A 21,742-nucleotide genomic window follows, 5' to 3' on the forward strand; every position below is an offset into this window, starting at 1 on the left:
AGGCAGAACCATGACTGCTTTGACTCTTTTTAAAACAGTTTTATTGATGAATAATTTATATGGCGCACAATTCTCCCATTCTGGAATGTATAATTCCACAGTTTTTTGGAAATGTATGTATTTGGGAAACCATCAACACAATTCAGTTTAAGAACATTTCCATCGCTCCAAAAAGATCCTGCATGATGTTTCCAATCCTACTCCCACCCCCAGCCTTAGGCAACCATTAAACTGCTTTCTATCATTATAGATTCGCCTTTTCTGGACATTTTATATAAATTGACTCATACAATATACAGTCTTTTGCTTCTGGCTACTTTCTCTTACATAAAGTTTTTGAGATTCATCTATGTTATAGCATGTATCAGTACTTCATTCCTTTTTACTGTCCACTGAGTGGATCTAACACATTTTGTTATTCCATATATGAGTTGATGAACATTTGAATTCTTTCCAATTTTCAGCTATTATGAATACTGTTGCTATGAACATTGGCTTACAAGTCTTTGTGTGTTATATTTTCATTTCCCTTAAGTAATTACCTCAAGAATTGCTGGATTTTATGGTAACTTTGTTTATTTAAGAAATTGCCAATTTGCTTATGGGTACTAAGTGGTGTCCTATCGCGGTTTTTATTTCCATTTCCCTAAAGATGAATGATGTAGAGCATCTTTTCATGCACTTGTTGGTCATTTGTATATTTTCTATGGTAAAATGTGTACTCAAAATGTTTGCCCATTTTTTTTTTTTTTAAGATTTTACTGGGGAAGGGGAACAGGACTTTATTGGGGAACAGTGTGTACTTCCAGGACATTTTTCTAAGTCAATTTGTTGTCCTTTCAATGTTAGATGTGGAGGGTGCCGTTCAGCTTCAAGTTGTTGTCCTTTCAGTCTTAGTTGCAGGAGGCGCAGCCCACCACTCAGAGGAATTGAACTGGCAACCTTCTGGTTGAGAGGATGCACTCCAACCAACTGAACCATCCACGAGCTCTGTGGCAGCTCAGCTCAAGGTGCCCTGTTCAATCTTAGTTGCAGGGGGCGCTGCCCACCATCCCTTGCGGGACTCGAGCAATCGAACTGGCAACCTTGTGGTTGAGAGCCCACTGGCCCATGCGGGAATCGAACCGGCAGCCTTCGGAGTTAGGAGCATAGAGCTCTAACTGCCTGAGCCACCGGACCGGCACTTGCACATTTTTAAATTGAGTTCTTTATCTTGTTATTGGGTTGTAAGACTTCTTTGCACATTCTGGACACAAGTCTTTTGCTAGAAACATGACTTGCAAATACACTTTTTTAAAAAAAATTTTATTTTATTAAATTTATTGGGGTGACAATTGTTAGTAAAATTACATAGATTTCAGGTGTATAATTCTGTATTACATCATCTATAAATGCCATTGTGTGTTCACCACCCAAAGTCAGTTCTCCTTCCATCACCATATATTTGATTCCCCTTACCCTCATCTCCCACCCTCACCCCCCTTACCCTCTGGTAACCACTAAACTATTATTGTCTGTGTCTATGAGTTTTTGTTTCTCATTTGTTTGTCTTGTTCTTTTGTTGTTTTTAGTTTATATACCACGTATCAGTGAAATCATATGGTTCTCTGATTTTTCTGTCTGACTTATTTCGCTTAGCATTATACTCTCAAGATGAATCCACGTTGTCACAAATGTTCCTATATCATCTTTTCTTACCGCTGAATAGTATTCCATTGGGTGTATATACCACAACTTCTTTATCCATTCATCTATCGAAGGGCATTTTGGTTGTTTCCATGTCTTGGTCACTGTAAATAAAGCTGCAATGAACATTGGAGCACATTTGTCTTTATGTATAAATGTTTTCAGATTTTTTGTGTAGATACCCAGGAGACGGATTGTTGGGTCATATGGTAATTCTATTCGTAATTTTTTGAGGAACCTCCACAATGCTTTCCATAACGGCTGCACCAGTCTGCATTCCCACCAACAGTGTATGAGGGTTCCTTTTTCTCAGCAGCCTCTCCAACACTTGTTACTATTGGTCTTGTTGATGATAGCCATTCTGACTGGGGTGAGGTGACATCTCATTGTGGTTTTTATTTGCATTTCTCTGATGATTAGTGATGTTGAGCATTTTTTCATATGTCTATTTGCCATTTGTATGTCATCTTTGGAGCAATGTCTCTTCAGGTTCTCTGCCCATTTCTCTTTCTTTTTTTTTTCACTTTTCAATTGGGTTGTTTGTTTTTTTGTTGTTGAGTTGCATGAGTTCCTTGTATATTCTGGATATTAGCCCCTTATCGGAGGCACTGTTTGCAAAAATCTTCTCCCATTCAGTTGGTTGGCTCTTTATTTTGTCGATGGTTTCTTTTGCTGTGCAGAAGCTTTTAAGTTTCTTATAGTCCCATTATTTTAGATTTTACTTCCCTTGCCTTTGGAATCAAATTCATAAAATGCTCTTTGAACCCAAGGTCCATAAGTTTAGTACCTATGTTTTCTTCTACACAGTTTATTGTGTCAGGTCTTATGCTTAAGTCTTTGATCCATTTTGAATTAATTTTGGTACATGGTGACAGATAGCAGTCCAGTTTCATTCTTTTGCACATGGCTATCCAATTATCCCAGCACCATTTATTGAAGAGGCTGTCTTTCCTCCATTGTATGTTTTAGCTTCTTTGTCAAAAATTATCTGTCCTTATTTACGTGGTTTTATTTCTGGGTTCTCAATTCTATTCCATTGTCTATGTGTCTGTTTTTCTGCCAATACCATGCTGTTTTGATTATTGTAGCCCTGTAGTACAAGCTAAAGTCGGGTAGTGTGATACCTCCAGCAATGTTCCTTTTTCTTAAGATTGCTTTGGTTATTCAGAGTCTTTTGTGGTTCCAAACAAACCTGATGATTTTTTTGTTCTATTTCTTTAAAATATGCCGTTGGGATTTTGATGGGGATTGCATTGAATCTGTATATTGCTTTGGGTAATATGGCCATTTTAACTATGTTGATTCTTCCAATCCATGAGCAGGAATGTCTTTCCATTTCTTTCGGTCTTCTTCCATTTCTTTCAAAAATGTCTTATAGTTTTCAGTATATAGGTCTTTAACATCCTTGGTTAAGTTTATTCCTACGTATTTTATTCTTTTTGCTGCAATTGCAAAAGGAATTGTGTTTTTGTATTTCTTTTTCTAAGATTTCATTGTTAGTATATAGGAATGCAATGCACTTTTCTACATAGATTTTGTAGCCGGCAACTTGACTGTATTTGTTGATTGTTTCTAATAACTTTTTGGTGGAGTCTTTAGGGTTTTCTATATATAGCATCATGTCATCTGCAAAGAGTGACAATTTAACTTCTTCATTCCCAATTTGGATGCCTTTTATTTCTTTCTCTTGCCTTATTGCTCTGGCAAAGACTTCCAACACTATGTTGAAAAGCAGAGGTGATAGGGGACAGCCCTGTCGTGTTCCTGAACATAGAGCAAAGGGCTTCAGTTTTTGACCATTAATTATGAGATTAGCTGAGGGTTTGTCATATATGGCCTTTATTATGTTAAGGTATTTTCCTTCTATACCTATTTTATTAAGTGTTTTAATCATAAATGGATGTTGTATCTTGTCAAATGCTTTTTCTGCATCAATTGATATAATCGTATGATTTTTGTCCTTTATTTTGTGTATGTGATGTATCACATTGATGGATTTGCAGATGTTGAACTATCCTTGTGCCCCGGGGATGAACCCCACTTGGTCGTGATGAATAATCTTTTTAATGCATTGTTGTATTTGATTTGCTACAATTTTATTTAGGATTTTTGCATCTGTATTCATCAGAGATATTGGTCTGTAGTTTTCTTTTTTTGTGTTGTACTTACCAGGTTTTGGTATCAGGGCAATGTTAGCCTCATAAAATGAGTTGTCTCTTCTTGAGTTTTTTGAAAGATTTGAGCAGGATTGGTATTAGATCCTCTTTGAAGGTTTGGTAGAATTCACTAGTGAAGTCATCTGGTCCCGGACTTTTGCTTTTGGGAAGGTTTTGGATGACAGATTCAATTTCGTTACTGGTGATCAGTCTGTTTAGATTTTCCAGTTCTTCATGGTTCAGCCTAGGAAGGCTATATGTTTCTAAGAACTTGTCCATTTCTTCTAGGTTATTGAATTTGGTGGCATATAGTCCTTCATAGTATTCTTGGATGATCCTTTGTATTTCTATGGTGTCCGTGATAACTTCCCCTTTTTCATTTCTGATTTTGTGAATTAGTGTCTTCTCTCTTTTTATCTTAGTGAGTCTAGCCAAGGGTTTGTCAATTTTGTTAATCTTTTCAAAGAACCAGCTCTTTGTCACATTAATTTTTTCTATTGTCTTTTTGTTCTCTATTTCATTTAGTTCTGCTCTGATTTTTGTTATTTCCTTTCGTCTGCTGAACTTGGGTTTCATTTTTTCTTCTTTTTCTAGTTCTTTAAGGTGTAACATGAGGATATTTATTTGGGATTTTTCTTGTTTCTTGAGATAGGCCTGTAATGATCTAAATTTCCCGCTTAAAACTGCCTTCTCTGCATCCCCAAAATTTTGGTAGGATGTGTTTTCATTGTCATTTGTTTCTATGTATCTTTTGATCTCTCCTCTAATTTCTTCTTTGTCCCAGTTGTTCTTTAAAAGTATGTTGTTTAATTCCATGTATTTGTGTTTTTTCCTGCTTTCTTTTTGCAGTTGATATCCAATTTCAAAGCCTTGTGATCAGAGAATATGCTTGGTATGATTTCAGTCTTCTTAAATTTGCTGAGGCTGAATTTATGTCCCAATATATGGTCTATCCTTGAGAATGTTCCATGTACACTAGAAAAGAATGCATAGTCTGATGTTTTAGGATGAAGTGCTCTATATATGTCAATTATGTCCATTTCATCTATTGTGTCATTTAGTGCTGCTATTTCGTTATTTATTTTCTTTTTGGATGATCTATCCATAGCTGTCCATGATGTATTTAAGTCCCCTAGTATAATTGTGTTTGGTCAATTTCTCCCTTTATTTCTGTTAGTAGTTCCTTGGTGTATTTCGGTGCTCCCTGATTGGGGGCATAAATATTGATGACAGTTATATCTTCTTGTTGTGTAGTCCCCTTTACCATTATGAAATGTCCATCTTTGTCTCTTGTTACCTTTTTCATCGTGAAGTCTGTTTCATCTGATATCAGTATGACTACACCTGATTTTCTCTGGATACCATTTGCTTGGAGTGTCAATTTCCACCCTTTCACTTTGAGTCTATGCTTGTCATTGTAGCTGAGATGTGTCTCTTGGAGACAGCATGTGGTTGGGTTTAGTTTTTTTATCCAATCTGCTACTCTGTCCCTTTTTATTGGTGATTTCAGTCCATTTACATTTAAGGTTATTATTGATATATGAGGGTTTCCTGTCATTCTATCTTTAGTTTTCCGGTAAGGCTGTGTCTCCATTGTTTCTTTGCCTTTTTGTTGTTGTCTATTACTTCTGTGTGGTGGTATTCTATGATGTTTCCCTCTGTTTCTTCTTTTATTACAGTATGTATTTCAGCTCTGGATTTTTTTTGAGTTGTTACCCTTAAGTTTACGTAAAAGAGAATTTGATATTTAGAGTATTCCCTTTTCTTCAGCACGCTTACTTTCTCCATTCCCATATTCCGGTTCAGGCCTTTACTCTCCCCCTTTTTATGCTTTGGTTGCCACAAACTGTCCCTGTTGATGGTGGTCAAATAGCCTCCGTTAGTATTTCTTGTAGTGCAGGTCATGTATTAGAAAATTCCCTCAGCTTCCATATGTCTGGAAAGGTCTTCATTCTTCCTTCACATCTGAAGGATATCTTTGCTGGATGTACTATTCTTGGCTCATAATTTCTTTCTTTCAATAGTTTGAATATTTGAGTCCACTCCCTCCTGGCTTATAGAGTTTCTGCTGAAAACTTTGATGATAATCTAATGGGCTTTCCTTTGTAGGTTACCGTCTTCTTTTCCCTGGCTGCCTTGAAGATTCTTTCTTTGTTGTTGATTTTAGACACCTTCAATGCAATGTGCCTTGGAGAAGGCCTGTTGAGATTAAAGTAATTATGTGTTCTATTTGCTTTTTGGATTTGAGGATCCAGTTCTGTCCACAAGTTTAGGAAGTTCTCATCGACGATTTGTTTGAATATATTCTCTGTTCCCTTCTCTCTTTCTTCTCCTTCTGGTATGCTCATTATTCTTATATTGCTCTTTGTGATGGAGTTATAAAGTTCTTGTAGAGTTCTTTCATTTCTTTTAAGGCTCAAGTCTCTTTCTTTTTCCATCCATGTCATTTCCAGGTTGCTATCTTCGATGTCACTGATTCTTTCTTCCATCTGGTCAACTCTACTACCTAAACTGGCTATTTCATTCGTAATTTCTTCTATTGAGTTCTTAATCTCCAGAAATTCTCTTTGTTTCTTTTTTAAAATTTCAATCTCTTTCGTAAAATGCTCATGTTGTTCTTTGATTGTGTTTGAGTTCATTAAGCTGCCTTTCTGTATTTTCTTTCATCTCGTTGAGTTTTTTCAGAACTTCAATCTTGAATTCTCTGTCATTTAAGTCACATATTTCCATGTCTTTAAATTCCTTTTCTGGAGACTTTTCACTTTCTTTCTGAGCTGTCTTGTTGCCTTGGTTATTCATGGCAATTACTGATTTAGTATTTCTCTTCCTAGAAATGTACAGGAGTGGTTCTGCAACAGGTTGATACAAAGAGGTCTTTCTTTTGTTTTCCAGTACTTGTTGGTAGACTGTCTTATTTTCTCTCCTACTGCAGCCTTTTTTTCTCTCTCACACTGCAGTGCTATGTTTTCTCTGCACTACTCCAGCTTCTCACACAATGGGGGGATTCCCTGGGAAACGGGCTTCTCCTCTGTTAAGAGTTCACCTTGGTCACAGGGTGAAGTGTCCATATGGGTATCTGGAGAGCTTTTGAAGTTCCAAAGCTCTTCCTGCACCACATTCAGATCCCGTGTGTTTCAGCAGTTCTGTTTACTCCTGCAGGGATCCGCCCAGATAGGTGGGGCCGGGGGTGGGGTGAGTTGTGAGAGGTGGCCCAGAGCAATGGTGGTGACCACCACCACAACCGGTCCTGCTTCCACAGCTCCCTTCCCTTTGCCAGAACTAGTTGGGCTGCAAATCTGTGTCTGAGGACCACAGTTCTCAGAACAGCAATTATTCTGTTCTTTTGATCTGACACTGCTACTCTTCTGCTTCTAGCACCAGGAGGTGGGGGCGGGCCGAGCTCTGGGAGGGTTGGTAGGGGGCGGCTAGTCTCAGTGCCTAAGCCTTCCGTTCTCTGCTCAGCAGTGAGGGCTTAAACCACCATTTTCAGCCTTCTTCCCTCAGTCTTTTCTCCGAGGTCTCTGCCATGAGCGTTGGGTTCAGTCGTGTTATACATTGTCCCCTCAGTCCTGTGGGCCATAAACGGAGCCCTAGCAGTCCCAGTTCTTCCCTTTCCCGCAGCTGTGGTAGCTCCGGGATACAGCGAGCTCAGAGCACTGAGCTAGGTCTGCGTCCTGCGCCCGCGGCTCTGTCTCTGCACTTCTCCTTTCCCTCCTCCCCCGCTCGCGCGATTCACCCACCTTTAGGTGAATTTAGTAGTAGGTCTCTTCGTCTTGCCTGTCTGCTTTGCAGGGAGTCCTTTGTGGAGTTATAGTTGTTAGATTTGTTGTAAATTCCAGGGGAGATTTACAGAGGCTCACCTCACGCTGCCATTTTGATGACGTCTTCCACAAATATTTTTATGGTCTGTGGATTGTCTTTTCATTTTCTTAACGGTGTCTTTTGAACACAAAGTTTTTATAATTTTGATGAAGTCCGATTTATCAATTTTTCTTTCATGTATATTGTGTTTGGTGTTATATCTAAGAAAATTTTGCTCAACCCAACATCACCACTGTTTTTCCCCATTTTTTCCCTTAAAAGTTTTATAGTTTTAGAACTGACATTTAGTAAATGACCCTCTTTGAGTAAATTTTTGTCTATGTTGCAAGGTAAAGTTACAAATCTATCCTTTTGTGTGTGGATATCCAATTGTCCCAGCACCATCTATTAAAAAGATTTTCTTTTCTTCATTGAATTGTCTTGGTACCCTTGTCAAAAATCAATTGACCATAAATGCAAGGATTTATTTTTGGACTCTCAGTTCTGTACTATTGTTTATTCTCGTGAGAACAGCACTGCAGTTTTATAGTGTTTTTTAAATCAGGAAGTGAAAGTTCTTCAACTTTGTTCTTCTTTTTCAAAACTGCTCCATTTCTTCCTACCCTCTCTTTATGCTTTTATTATCATATATATTACACTTTTATGTGTTGTAAGTTCAATAACAGAGTTTTATAATTATCATTTTATGCAATCTTACATCTTTTACATCTGTTAAGAGAAAAAAATTTAAAAACATATTTGTATATATTTACCTACATATGTACCCTTTTCTGGAGTTTTTTATTTCTTTGGGTGAATTAGAGTTACAATCTAGTGTCATTTCCTGGCAGCCGGAAGGACTTCCTTTATTATTTCTAGAAAAACACACGTGTCTATGAAAAATAAGATTATTTTAGCTTTACAAAATACTAGGTAACCCAACCTAGAGGCAGATAAAATGGCAAGAGTACAAATATTTTATTTGTAGCCATTAATTCCTGGCACATTCATATTCTCACGTGGTATCTACACATATTCTGGAAAATTTTACAGTGAGGTGGCCAACAAGTTCTTAGATTATCAGCCCATCATCTTCCTCCAACCTCTGTGGAGTAGGTTGGAGCTTCCTTTTTCAAAATGTATTTTTGGAAAGGAAATCTTGCAGCAGAGAGCACTTTGCCTCTTTCTTGTGGACCTCACCCCCTTACGCTAAGACGGGAGCCCCAACGTAACTCAGAATATGGTGGTTGCCTTTCAGATGGCGAGACTAACATATGTCTCTCCCCCAGCTGCTGAGCAGCATAAACTCACACACCCACCCAATCTGGTCATTGGGGTGCAGCTTGAGAGAGTCTTTGGTAAAGTTTGTCCTCAGGATTTGGGGATGTACGTGAGGATAGACTGATGATTGCTCCCACCTGGATGAACTTGTAGAGAGGAGACTGATGTAGCAGCCTGAAATGTCTGAGTGAGGAAAGAGAGCAGCAGTGTAGACAGTATGCACTTCCAGAGTTTGGTAGGATAAAGGTGTGTGGCTTTTCCCAGGGGCCAGATCAATGCTACAGAAGGTGGCCTGCTGGAAGAATCTTGAAGGGTCTCAACCCAAGTGGACAGTTGGTCAGGTGAGGAGACTGAGGCTAGGGGTAACACCTGTAGTAGAAACTGAGGCAGTAAGTAACTGAGTTGAGAAGTGTTTGCCAATTCAGTGTTCTTGGACTCATAAGACTATCAGAAAGCCTCTATATTCCCTCCACCACTCTTCTGTATCACTGTCAAATGCGTGCAAGATTTGCAAAGTCTTACTGTTGTCAATGGTTTGGATTCATTCATTTGATTTCGGGGGTTCGCGGGGGTGCTTGTCACCATGTTTTGTTCAAAATGTAGTCTGCAATTTTTTTTTCTTTCTCTATCATAACAGTTCTGTTTTCAAGATACTATTTAAGGAAATAAAAAATACTACAGTCATTTTCACCTTGCCCTGACCTGTTAGTCCAATACTGACTTTTAGAAAAAAACAGGCCAGTTTGCTTGTAGAATGTCCCACATTCTGTATCATGATTGTTTCCTCATGATATCATCTAAATTTTCCTTTATCTCCTGTAGTTTCTATGGACTTGAAGTTAGTTCTAGAGGCTTGATCAGTTTTAGGTTAAACATTTTAAACAAGAATACTTAATAATTGCCAAGAATGCTTCATAGGTGCTACTGTGCAACCCACTATTAATGATGCTAAGTTTTCTATGCAATTATCAAATGCTTTTAACATCTGCTATGGACTGAATGTTTGTGCCCCACCCCTCAAAATGCATATGTTGAAACCTAACCCCCAATGTGATGGTATTAGGAGGTGGGGAAATTAGGTCATGAGGAGCTTTCGTGAGTGGGATTAGTGCCCTTATAAGGAGAGAGTCAAAAGCTAGTCTCCCCTTTTTCACCATGCGAGGCTACAACAGGAATACAACTGTCTACAACCCGGAAGGTGGCCCTCACCAAGAACCCAAACATACTGTCACAATGATCTTGGATTTCCAGCCTCCAAAACTATGAAAAATAAGTTTCTATTGTTGATAAGCCACCCAGTTTATGGTATTTTGTTATAGCAGCTCTAGATGACTAAGGCAACATCTTTTGAGCTTTCTTGCCTGAATCAATTATTACATGGAGGCTTGCAAAATAGTGATTTAGTAATTAAGTGAGTCTTTCTTTATTTATTAGGTGCCATTCTTTTATGAATAATTGTAGTGAATGCTGTGGTGCTCTGCTCAGATCTCCTCTTCACAGCCAATACACTAGCCCCCAGCTTCTGGGAAAGCCAGCTACTGACCTCACAGCTATGTCTCTCATTGGGAACTGCCCTGAGCTACAGGGAACTGCTTAACTCAAAGTTCCACTTTCACCTCTCACCAACGCTCAGGGAGCAGTCAATGAGTGTCTGACAAAGAGATACAAAGGGATACAAATGTCCAGCCCACTCTCCTCAATTTGGCACAATTCTGAAGGGCTGTCCCAGCTCCAGAGTTCCCAGTAGCATTGTCTGAGGCCTCAGCTGTAACCTCATTGCAGGTAAATTCTCCCTCTGTCCAATTCTATCCTCCTCAACCTCTTGCAGATGTTTTTCCCCAATAAATCTCTGTATACAATTCTCCATCTCTGTTAACCGGAAACTCATTCTAATACAATAAGACAAAGAGCTTTTTCCTTTTATATTTTTGTTCATTTTTAGAGTATCACTATGAACTCATGGATTTTTATTTATTTAATATATTACAATAAATTGCACACATTATTCTTTTTGGTGTTCAAATGATCTCAAATGTAGCTAGTGAAGGCCCTTCATGATGCCTCCTATATCCTTTAGACATGTCCCATTAATCTTTAAGTGTGCCCTTACTCTCTAGCACAATAAGATAACCCTCTCTCATCATGTATTCTTCCAGACCCAACCCAGAATCACACATTTCTCTAAAAATCTCTGGCTCCTTTTCAGTGGGAATGGTGGTAAGAGATCAAGATCTGGGCACTAGAGGTACACTGTTTTTCTCTTAATATCATTTTCTAAATGTCTTTTTGCTGGTATACAGAAATACAATTTATTTTTGTACAGATATTTCACTGTGGTCACATTAGGATTACAATCAAGATCTCCTGAATCTCAGTCTATATCAGTTAGAAATATTTTCAGCTGCAAATAACAAAAAGGTGGCCCACAACTGCCTAGGAAAACAAGATGTTTAATTAGATCATCTAATAAGGAGTCTGGTGATAGCCAGTCTGTGACTGATGCAATGGCTGAATGATCCTGTCAGGAACCCAGATTGTTACTATTTAACCACTACTTAGTTTTTCCTCATGCTTTTTGCCTCTTCTTACAAGATGACTGGCCTATTCCTAGATATGATCTACATTCCAAGCAAGAATAAGGGAGAATAAAGAGGTTAATGGTTCAGAAAGAAAAATAGAAAAAAGAAAAAACACAAAAAAAACCAACTCCTTTCCAGGCTTTGCTTTTTTCATTTGAGAAAGATGCCATCTCCATGTAATTCCACTTACTCATTATTGGGCAGAACTGTCACAAGTCCAATTCTTGATATAAGGTAGGTTAGAAAATTGAGGAAATTTTTTTTAACTTCCAATAACTGTCAAAAGGAAAGAAAGAAGGAGTCATGAATAGATGTTGAAATTACACTCTTGTGGTATCTGTACTAAAGCCAACATTGCCCCACTAGAAAATTCTGTTAGGTAAAGCTTTGAGAAAGTGTGACAAAGATTGATCCATGTAAGGATGGATCCCTTTGAGTAAAAAGACCTGTCGGTGCTTATATTTAGTATTTATATCTAACGACTGAAGATATGCTCTAAAATGTGATCCTTGTTCACTGGAGAATTTTTACTTAGTTGTCTCAATGTAATTAATTGAGATGTAATGTTAACTTCATACAAGAAAAAATTCTAGCAAAAGATGAATAATTTGTTTTGGATCAATCTCCCATGGAAAACAACTAGAAAAGCTGGGGAACATACAAAAACATCTGTATGAAGACATTACAGAACCATTAAGGCATTAAGAATTTGTAGAGCTAAGATCCAGAAGTAGAGGGAAACCAGAAAAAGCTGTCCTTCCTCTCAAAGTGATCACCATTCTGCACATTCGACAAGAGAGAGCTGTGGCTTAGAAATTTCAGCAGTCTTATGTGGTCATAGAAAGTTCAGGGAATGCCAATGCAGACAGGCCTTTATAAATACCGCGAGATTTTAATTGGAGTAAGTGTGACCTAAAATAGAGCATTCCCAGGAATGAAACTCAGATTTAAATTAGCTCAACACCTGATTGGATTAAGGTGAGAAGTCACAAATAAATTATTATCAGGAATGAAAAAGGGAATATCACCACTGACCTCAGAGACACTAACAGGTCATTAGAAAAGATTATGAAAAACTTTTACTAAAAATATGAAACTGAGATGCATCGAACTAAATTCTAAGGAAAAAAAAATGGTAATAAACTGACCCATACTTGTCCTGTATCTATTATAAACATGTAATCCATAATTTTAAATTTTTCCACAAAGACAACTCAAGGTGCACTTGGCTTGCTTGATGAATTTTAACAGGTAGCTGAGGAAGAACTAGCACCAATATTACACAAACTCTTCCAAAGAAAAGAAAATAAGGGAATCTTTTACATCTTCTTGTTTTATGAGGTCAGCATTACTTTGCTCCAAAACCTGACAAAAACATTACAAGAAAGGAAAATTCAGTTCAATCTTTTTCATGATATTCTAAATGAAACATTAGTACATTGAATCCATAAACATATGAAAAGATAATAGGTCATTACTAAATTGGGTTTATACTGGGAATGCAATATTTGTAAATCCTCGTATATGAATACAATATGTTACGTTTATAAAATAAAAGAATATTCACATCTCAGTAGATACAGGAAAGGTACTTAACAAATGCAACATCCATTAATATTAAAGAACCAGGGATAGAAGCAAACTTTCTTCAACTGAGATCTATAGAAATTCTATAATAAGGACTTCTTCTTCTAAATATGACAGGTTATCTTCTCTCATACCAATTCTTTGGCTGATAAAAACTAGATAAAATGCCAAAAGAGCACAGCTATTTATTTGTTTGTTTGTTTATTTATTTATTTATTTATTTATTTATTTATTATTTTTAGCACAGCTTTTTAAAGGCATCAAAGATAAACCAAGGAAACCAGCATTAGGGAAGTCTAGGTGATTAAGTGATGAGAAACACTGAGGTGAGCTTCTTCTTTTTCCCTTTGGCATTTGTCAATTTCTAAGCTGTGTGGAGCCAAGGTGAAGAGTAGAAAATGGTGATTCAGAGCTTTGAGAAGTCTCACAAAGTGGGGCACAAAAATTGGACTTAATCCTTGCTACTAAGGCAGCCAGGACTTGAAGGTCAAGATCCAACAAAAAAGGAACCATAGAAAATTGAGCTCCAAATTGTGGGAATAGTTCAATTTGTAAACTACACAAAATAAGATGTCATACAGAAAGTAGCAATTAAGAGGCTAAAAACTTAAACAGAGCTTTTAGAGGTCTCATAGTGATAAAGAGACAAAAATTTGAGATCAGGGTCTGTCAGGCTTTCAGGTAAAAATCCTGAATGGCTTTGTCCTAGGAGAGGCCAGTCATCTTCTAGATGAAATAGAGCCTCAAGTCATCTTAATCCTTGATGGGATCAAGGTTATCTGCTTCTACAACATCTGGTTGCCAGAATAAAACTGAATTATTTCTGGAGGATGATAACATCATCCAGAGAAAACTTTTAAACTTTTCATATACAGTTTCTGGCATTCAAAAAAATATCGGGTTACTGTGAGTCAGATGAAGGAAACCAAGTTAAAACAGATGATACAAATAAACCCAACAGTGATCCAAATATTTGAGTTATCAGACACAAACTTTAAAAATAACTATGATCAGGGGCCAGCCCAGTGGCTCAGGTGGTTGGAGCTCCGTGCTCCTAACACCGAAGGCTGCCAGTTCGATTCCCACATGGGCCAGTGGGCTCTCAACCACAAGGTTGCTGGTTCGACTCCTCAACTCCCACAAGGGATGGTGGGCTCTGACCCCTGCAACTAAGACTGAACACGGCACCTTGAGCTGAGCTGCCTCCCGGATGGCTCAGTTGGTTGGAGCGCATCCTCTCAACCACAAGGTTGCCAGTTCAATTCCTCGACTCCTGCAAGGGATGATGGGCTGCACCCCCTGCAACTAACAACGGCAACAGGAGTTGAGCTTTGCCCTCCACAACTAAGATTGAAAGGACAACAACTTGACTTGGAAAAAGTCCTGGAAGTACACACTGTTCCCCAATAAAGTCCTGTTCCCCTTCCCCAATAAAAATCTTTAAAAAAAAAACCTATGATTACTATGTTCAAGAAATTAGGTGACACATTTTCCCCTAGACAATGGTGCCCAGCAGGGATGAAGTGGAAGAGGAAACTGAGAGTAATACTGGACATGTCACAAATTGGCAGTTACAAAATAGTCATGGGGATGTAAAGTATAGCATATGGAATACAGTCAATAATATTGTAATAACTATGTAAGTTGCCAGGTGGGTAGTAGACTTATCAGGGGGATCACGTCATAAGCTATATAAATGTCTAACCACTAAGCTATACACCAGAAACTAATATAATATTGAATGCCAATTGTAATTGAAAAAACTTTTAATTAAAAAAATAAAAAGAAATTAAAAAAAAGAAATTAGGTGACAAAATGATTGATATCTATTAGAAAAAAAATCAAATGGAAATTCCACAATTGAAAAAAACAGCTTAAATTAAGCACTAAATAGATGTCAGACATAACATAATAGAAGCTTAGTGAACTGGAAGAGAGTTAGTAGAGAATGTCCAGGCTGAAGAATTGAAAAAAAAAAAAAAAGGATTGAAAAGAATGTAAGGGACATGAAACATGGTGGAAAGGTCCAATTATGTTTAATTGGAAAGGATATCTATTTGAAGTGATATCAAAATTGACAAAAGATATTAGCCATTGATTCAAAAAGATCTCAAGCAGAATGAATACAAAGAAAATAATAAGTAGGCACATCATAGTCAAACTGCTGAAAACAAAAGAGAAAAAGAATTTAATTGCAGCCAGAAAAAAAAGACACACTACCTTCATAGGGGAAACAATAAGAATGGCAGTTGACTTTTCAACAAATACATAAAAATCAAAATGCAATGAAATGATATATTTAAAGTGCTGAAATAGAATCTCTGATAACCTAGAATTTTACTCCCAGGGAAAACATCCTTTTAAATGAAGGTGAAATAAAGTTGGTTTCAGAAAAATCAAAATTGATAAAATTAACTCCATCACAGTATCCTTATGAGAATGAAAAGTAACCACTGAATAAAAAATACCTGATATAATTAATTGCCAGCCAGCCTACACTAAAATAAACACCAAAGAGTTTTATTTTGCTAGTTCAAAGTTATGTATTCATCAAGCATTGTTTGTGATAGGAAAGCATGTGTAACCATAGATCCAGCTCAAAATGGTCCTATCCTGTTTAACAAGATACTGAGTTGCTCTTCAGAGACAACAGACCAAAATTGCAAGTCATGTAGCCGTAGCAAAATTGCAAGTCATGTAGCCGTAGCACGCACAGAGGAGAGAACTTTGATTTGCACCTGGAAACCAAAGTTTCGCCCCCTCCCAACCACAGAACCAAAGGATGGAGGACATAACTGTAATTTGAACACCAGAACGCTTTCATAAGCAAAAGGAGGCTTCTTAAAATTAGGAAATAATGATCTTAGAAATGAAAGTGCAAAAGGAATGAACAGTACTAGAAAAGGTGAATATGTGGGAAAATCTATATGAACACTGACTGTATTAAACAATTATAATAATGCACTGAAGAGGCTTAAAATATATGTAGAATTAAAATTTATATCAATAATGGTACAAAAGGTAAGAGGGGATTGAGCTAAAATATTTTACATCATTGAATTGTGGAAGAAGCAGTAAAAGTACTAATCTATATTAAACTAATAAATCAAGGGTGTATGTCATAATCTCTTGGGTAACTACTAAAAGAATAATTAAAGACTACTATATTAACAAGGTGATGGAAGAGAAATGTAATAATAATAAAAGAAGGCAGGAGACAAAATAGTGGGAGACAAAATAGATAACAAATAGTAAGGAAGTATATTGAAACATAAATATATCAGTAATTACATTAAATTCAAATGGTCAGACAGGATTTTAGAAAGCAGCTTAACTATATGTGGTTTACAAGAAACATATCATTAATATAAGGACATGGGTGTAAAGGAAAATGATGGAATATGATATACAATGCGATACTAATCAAAAGAAAGTTGGTGCAGCTATATTAATGTAGTGGGTGGACCTGTGGTCCCCAAAAAGATATGTTTATATCCTAATCCCCAGAACCTGTGAATGTGACCTTATTTGGAAAGGGAGGGGGGTCTTAGCAGATGTAATTAAATTAAGGATGTTGAGATGAGATTATCCTGGATAGGGAGTTAGACACCATTATTTTCCTGTAGCAGGGAGAATGGGCAAGTATTCTTCAACAAATGTTGAGTTTTTGCAGCACCTACTATGCTACTCTCTATGCTAATCACCCAACTGCCCTGGGGCTATGGTATACCCAAGCTGTCAACAATGGTTTTCTGACCTCTGAGTGGCAGAAAAAAACGTCCTGACTTTCTGTATACTATGGTGATCCTGAAAGCCAATGGTGGCTCCTGACCTGTGCTCCTCCATTCTCTTTCTCGCTTCCAGGAATGATGATGACCAGAGTGCCTTGGAAGCCATGTTGAAGAAGGAAGAGATGCCAACGGCCTGGGTCTATATGAAGGAATGCCACCTATCAATATGGAGTAGTCATGGTTGATTCTTATGTGAGCAAGAAAGCAATTGCGTCTGAGCCATTATATTTTGGATCTAATTATTCCAGTAGTTTGGCTTACCCAGATGAATACAAGAGTTACAGCACATATCTAGTTACTAGTAGTCCTTGGAGTCTGTGGACAGGCAACTGGGCTTATAAATAGTGCCTGAGGATCTGAGAGGCTCCAGTGGCTCCGTTTTCCCCAAGATGGTGCATGTATGGGCATGCAGACCTAATGAAGGGAGCTGTTTTGACCTTTCTCCTGGGCTCAGTACATAGGGGTCCTCCTGGGCAGTTGAGTCCTGCATTCAGTACAGCAAGGGTGCAAGAAGGTCCAGAGTGGAGAGCACCCTGGTTTCCCCTGTAAAGTCTTAAATAATCTGACATCAAACAATACACATTCCTTTACCGTCATCCTTCCCCAGAGCCCCTATACAAGAGAGGGAGAGATGTGGGACAGAACATTGGCTGAGAAGTCAAGTGGAATGGATCTTAGTTCCAGCCTGCTAATAACCCCTGAAGCATCTTTTCCCTCCATGGGCCTCAGAGTCTTCAACCCCACGAGGGAGTTGTTGAGCGGTCTCAGTACTGAGATTAAGAAAGCACCCCAATCCTAATCCTCATGCCTTACGCACCATGTGTCTCCATGTGTGTGTTTAAGGAACTTCTGCTTGGAAGTTACAGCTGCTAAAACCAGAAGGTCCCTAGAACCTTGTTTTGACTCAAAGTGTGGTACGAGGACCAACGTAGTTGCACTACCTACTAATTAGGGAGCTTGGTAGGAATGCAGAATCTCAGGCCCACCACAGACCTACTGAATCAGAATCTGCAATTTAATAAGATCCCCAGGGGAGCACTATGCACATTCAAGTCTGGAATGTACTGCTCCAGAGGACAGGGAAAAGACAAATGTCAGCCTGAAAAAAGAATGAGATTTGGAGTAAGGAGACCTAGGTTCTAGTTTGAGCTCTGCTGCTTACTAGCTGTACCAAATTGACCAAATCATGTAACCACTGGATTCCTTTCCTTAAGTGAGGGTGCTGTAATAACTGCAGAATGGTGAAGAGGTCAGTGGTATGTGTTTTGGAGCCAAACTGCCTAATCCTCAATCTTGACTTTATTTACTAGTTATGAAGCTCTGGGTGAGTTACTTGACATCTGTGTGCTTCAGTCTCCTTATCTGGAAGATACAATATTTAAAAAAAATGAAAGATTCCTTTTTTTTTTTTTTATTAAATTTATTGGGGTGACAATTGTTAGTAAAATTACATAGATTTCAGGTGTACAATTCTGTATTACATCATCTATAAATCCCATTGTGTGTTCATCACCCAGAGTCAGTTCTCCTTCTAGTAATAGTTTTACATTAGTAATGAATGTAAATAACATAGCACAGTATGTGGCATAGTCTAAGTTTACAGTACATGTTATTACACACTGGCTTTATATGGCATCTTTCAAGAACAGAAAGAAACTTCAAAAGTAGATTCAGCTTCAGGCTAGCTGAAGTCTTCCTCCTTTGGTGTTTACCATGGTGTACACACTTATCACAGTCACCCCAAGACTGGAACTCTAACCTCTGAGCCACCAAACAGCCTTGAGATTGGCTTCATACTATCATATTGGAGCAGTCAATCAGTTCCCTGAGGTGGAGATGCATGTTGTCTATTCCAGGTCCACTCACTTTGGATACTCTCTTTCCTGTGGAAATCTGCAGGGGCAACTGCAGAGAGAGCAATGCAGTCCAGCCAGGAGAATGCTTGCAACTGGCCTTCCCTTCCCTACAGGAACTCACGCAGTTCAAAGAACAGAACTGTATCAAGGCATTGGTTGATGGGCCTATCACCACAGTCATTGCAGGGAAGGCTTCCAGGAAGAGGCAGGTACCCAGGACCCTCAGCAAACACTATACCACAGCAAGAAAGCAAACTCGCTCGTCTCCTGCCTACTGCAAGCATTCAGGACCTCTGTTCCTCGGAGGTGGAAAAGTACAGCGGTGCCCTCCGGGTTCTGCGGCTCAGTCTGCAACCACCTGACAAACACCAAGCAAGTATACTGCTAAAGGCAGAGCCAAACTCGGTTCAGAGGGCCCATCCACTGGGATGGTTGAAGCAAACTGGAGATGGTATAACAATCTAAGAATCTGTAGCCACAGTGTGTTGGAGGTCCCCAAGACCACCCTCAGGTTTAATGATTCCCTAGGATTCAGGACTCAGAAAAGCTGTTAGACTCTTCAGAGTCCTGTGAGTCCTTCTGAGATATTATATACGTGGCTATGACTTATTACACTGAAAGTATATAGAGTAAAATCAACAAATACAAAGGGTGCATGGGTGAAATCCAATGGAAACCAGTTGTGAGACACCAGTGGTCCTATCCCAAAGGAGTCACACAGACAATGCTTAATTCTCCCAGAAACAAAATGTGACAACATGAAGAAAGTGTTGCCAGCTAGGGAAACTCCCCCAATCCTTGGGGTCCAGGGTTTTTACTGGAGGTGAGTCAGGCAGGCATGCAATGTCCAAGTGACTGACTTTAGCTACTCAGTCTATAGCCCCCAGATGACAAATTAACATAGCATGGCCCAGGGCCTCAGGCATAGCATACAAAAATGGATATTCACCACAAGTCACGCTGTTAGCATAAACCAGCTGGTCCGATGGAACACCAATGCCTGGACACAAAAACACTCCATTAGGCACACTATTCCACAGGCTTAGTGGTGGTCTCCCAGGAGCTGGAAGAGGACCAGCCCTCCCGAGGCAGGCCTTTCTTTGGAATGTCCAGGGCTTGAGCAACTCAGACCAGCTGGGTTTACCGTTTATAAGGAATTTGAATGGAATTAGAATCCTAACTGCTGTTTTAAAAAATGTTTTCGGTTGGGTATGAGTGGTAACCCTAGACAAGGTTGGTAGCAGGCACAGGCACAATTGTGCAAGGTAGTGAAGGGGAAGCCAGTACGGGAAAGAACAGCAATGGCACCATTTTGTTCCTAGTCTGTGGGAAAGGACAATGGAAACTGCTACCAGGTACCAGGTGACTACTGAGGGCCTCGTCCTGGGCTTAGGACTCGAGAGACAGTCATGAGAGCTATGACATAAGAGAGGAAACTGAGACCCAAGGGGCCAGTAAGTGGTAGAGCAGAGCCCTCTCCTCTATGGATTGGTAGATTCCCAAAGCCTAGGCAGAGTATGGGCTGGAAGAATACTCGGCATGGTTCTCGGTTCCCGGATGTCACAGTCACACTAGGAAATGCTGGCATTGAATGAGCAACATCCGTGTGCCCTTCAACAGGCCCCATATGAACAATCAGCCCCTTCTCTTTCTGTGCAAGCACTTATTCCTGTGGAATCGGGATATGGGGAGAGTCTGACCAGAGCCAAAGACCAGGTCTTTCTGCAGCCGAGATTTCTCTACTGTCCTCAGGACACTGTTATACTATTAACCTTTTTATGCTTTGTGATTGTGATGACAGAAAAGGTTACCAGGTCACCTCTCCTCTAGAAATAGATTAGTATCTCTGAACATGGCCACATTTACAAATGCACAAGATTTTCACAGTAGGTGGGGCAATTTCCCACTCACATGCCTGACAGAGAATTGACTCTTCTCCTGGGCCTTCTATATAAGGCTTGGACAGTTACTTCCCAGGATAACTCTGGGTTGCCGATTTGGGCTATGAGTCATCCAAACCACCTGGGGAATGTTAGTTAACTCATAAAGGGGAAAGGGAAACAGAGGGATAAACCAGTATGTTCAGATGGAAGATTAAATAAACGTGTGATGGATTCCATGATTGGCTTTGTCACATGCTTATCTCAAAAGTGCCTGGCAAGCGCTGACTCTAGCACAAGGAGGAATTGGGCTGTATCTGAGCTGAGACCCTGCAGTGCCCTGCCCAAGGAGTTCTGCTTGGTGAACAGGCAGGTACAATAAGCACACAGCACACACTTGGCCTCTTTCCCCTGGACCCTGACAAGAAACAGAAAACTTTCCTTAAGGGCACGACAGGCCTTTTTAGAAAACCGTGGTGCCACAGGCAGGCATTCTAAGAAATAACAGCGCTCTGCTAGGTTAATGGTGAGTTTTCAAAAGAGCAAAAGCCAGATTCTCCCAGGACACCCAGGGTGCCAGAAATTGGAGCTCCTCGATTTCAGGAAATCAGGCATCAGAGTTTCTCCCTCATTTGTGCGCATTGCTGGCCCCACAGCCCAGCTCCCAGCCTCTCTTCCAGGACATTTCCTCTACTGACCCTGACCCCTGCCTTCCGATCCCTGCGCCTGAGAGAAGAGCCGAGCTCGGAGGGACCGGCCCCGCCCCCACGTGCGGCTGTGGCCCACAGCAGGCACCACTATTCTTCTGATTCCGAGTAGCTGAAAGCGGAAAGCGTGGCTTTGGGAAAGATGGAGGGACGCGAAACCCCCTGAGGCGGGGGGTGGGGTGGGGTGGAGCGGCGACAAGGATGGCTGGCCGCGCAGGAGAATGAATGGGGAGAAGGGGCCTGGCATGGACCTCGGAGGCGGCGGGACCTGAGCCGCTGGATTAGCCCGCTCGCCTCTCGCCGCCCGGAGATGCCTCCCTGGCCTTTCGTGCGACTCGTCGCGAAAAATGGTCGCATGCACTTGTCGTTCCATCCCGCTTCCTAGGGAACCACATCAGACTCATTGTCCCCTAAGAGC

Source organism: Rhinolophus sinicus, chromosome 18, assembly GCF_057876585.1.
Source record: "Rhinolophus sinicus isolate RSI-liver-muscle chromosome 18, RSI-T2T, whole genome shotgun sequence".
Classification (NCBI taxonomy): domain Eukaryota; kingdom Metazoa; phylum Chordata; class Mammalia; order Chiroptera; family Rhinolophidae; genus Rhinolophus; species Rhinolophus sinicus.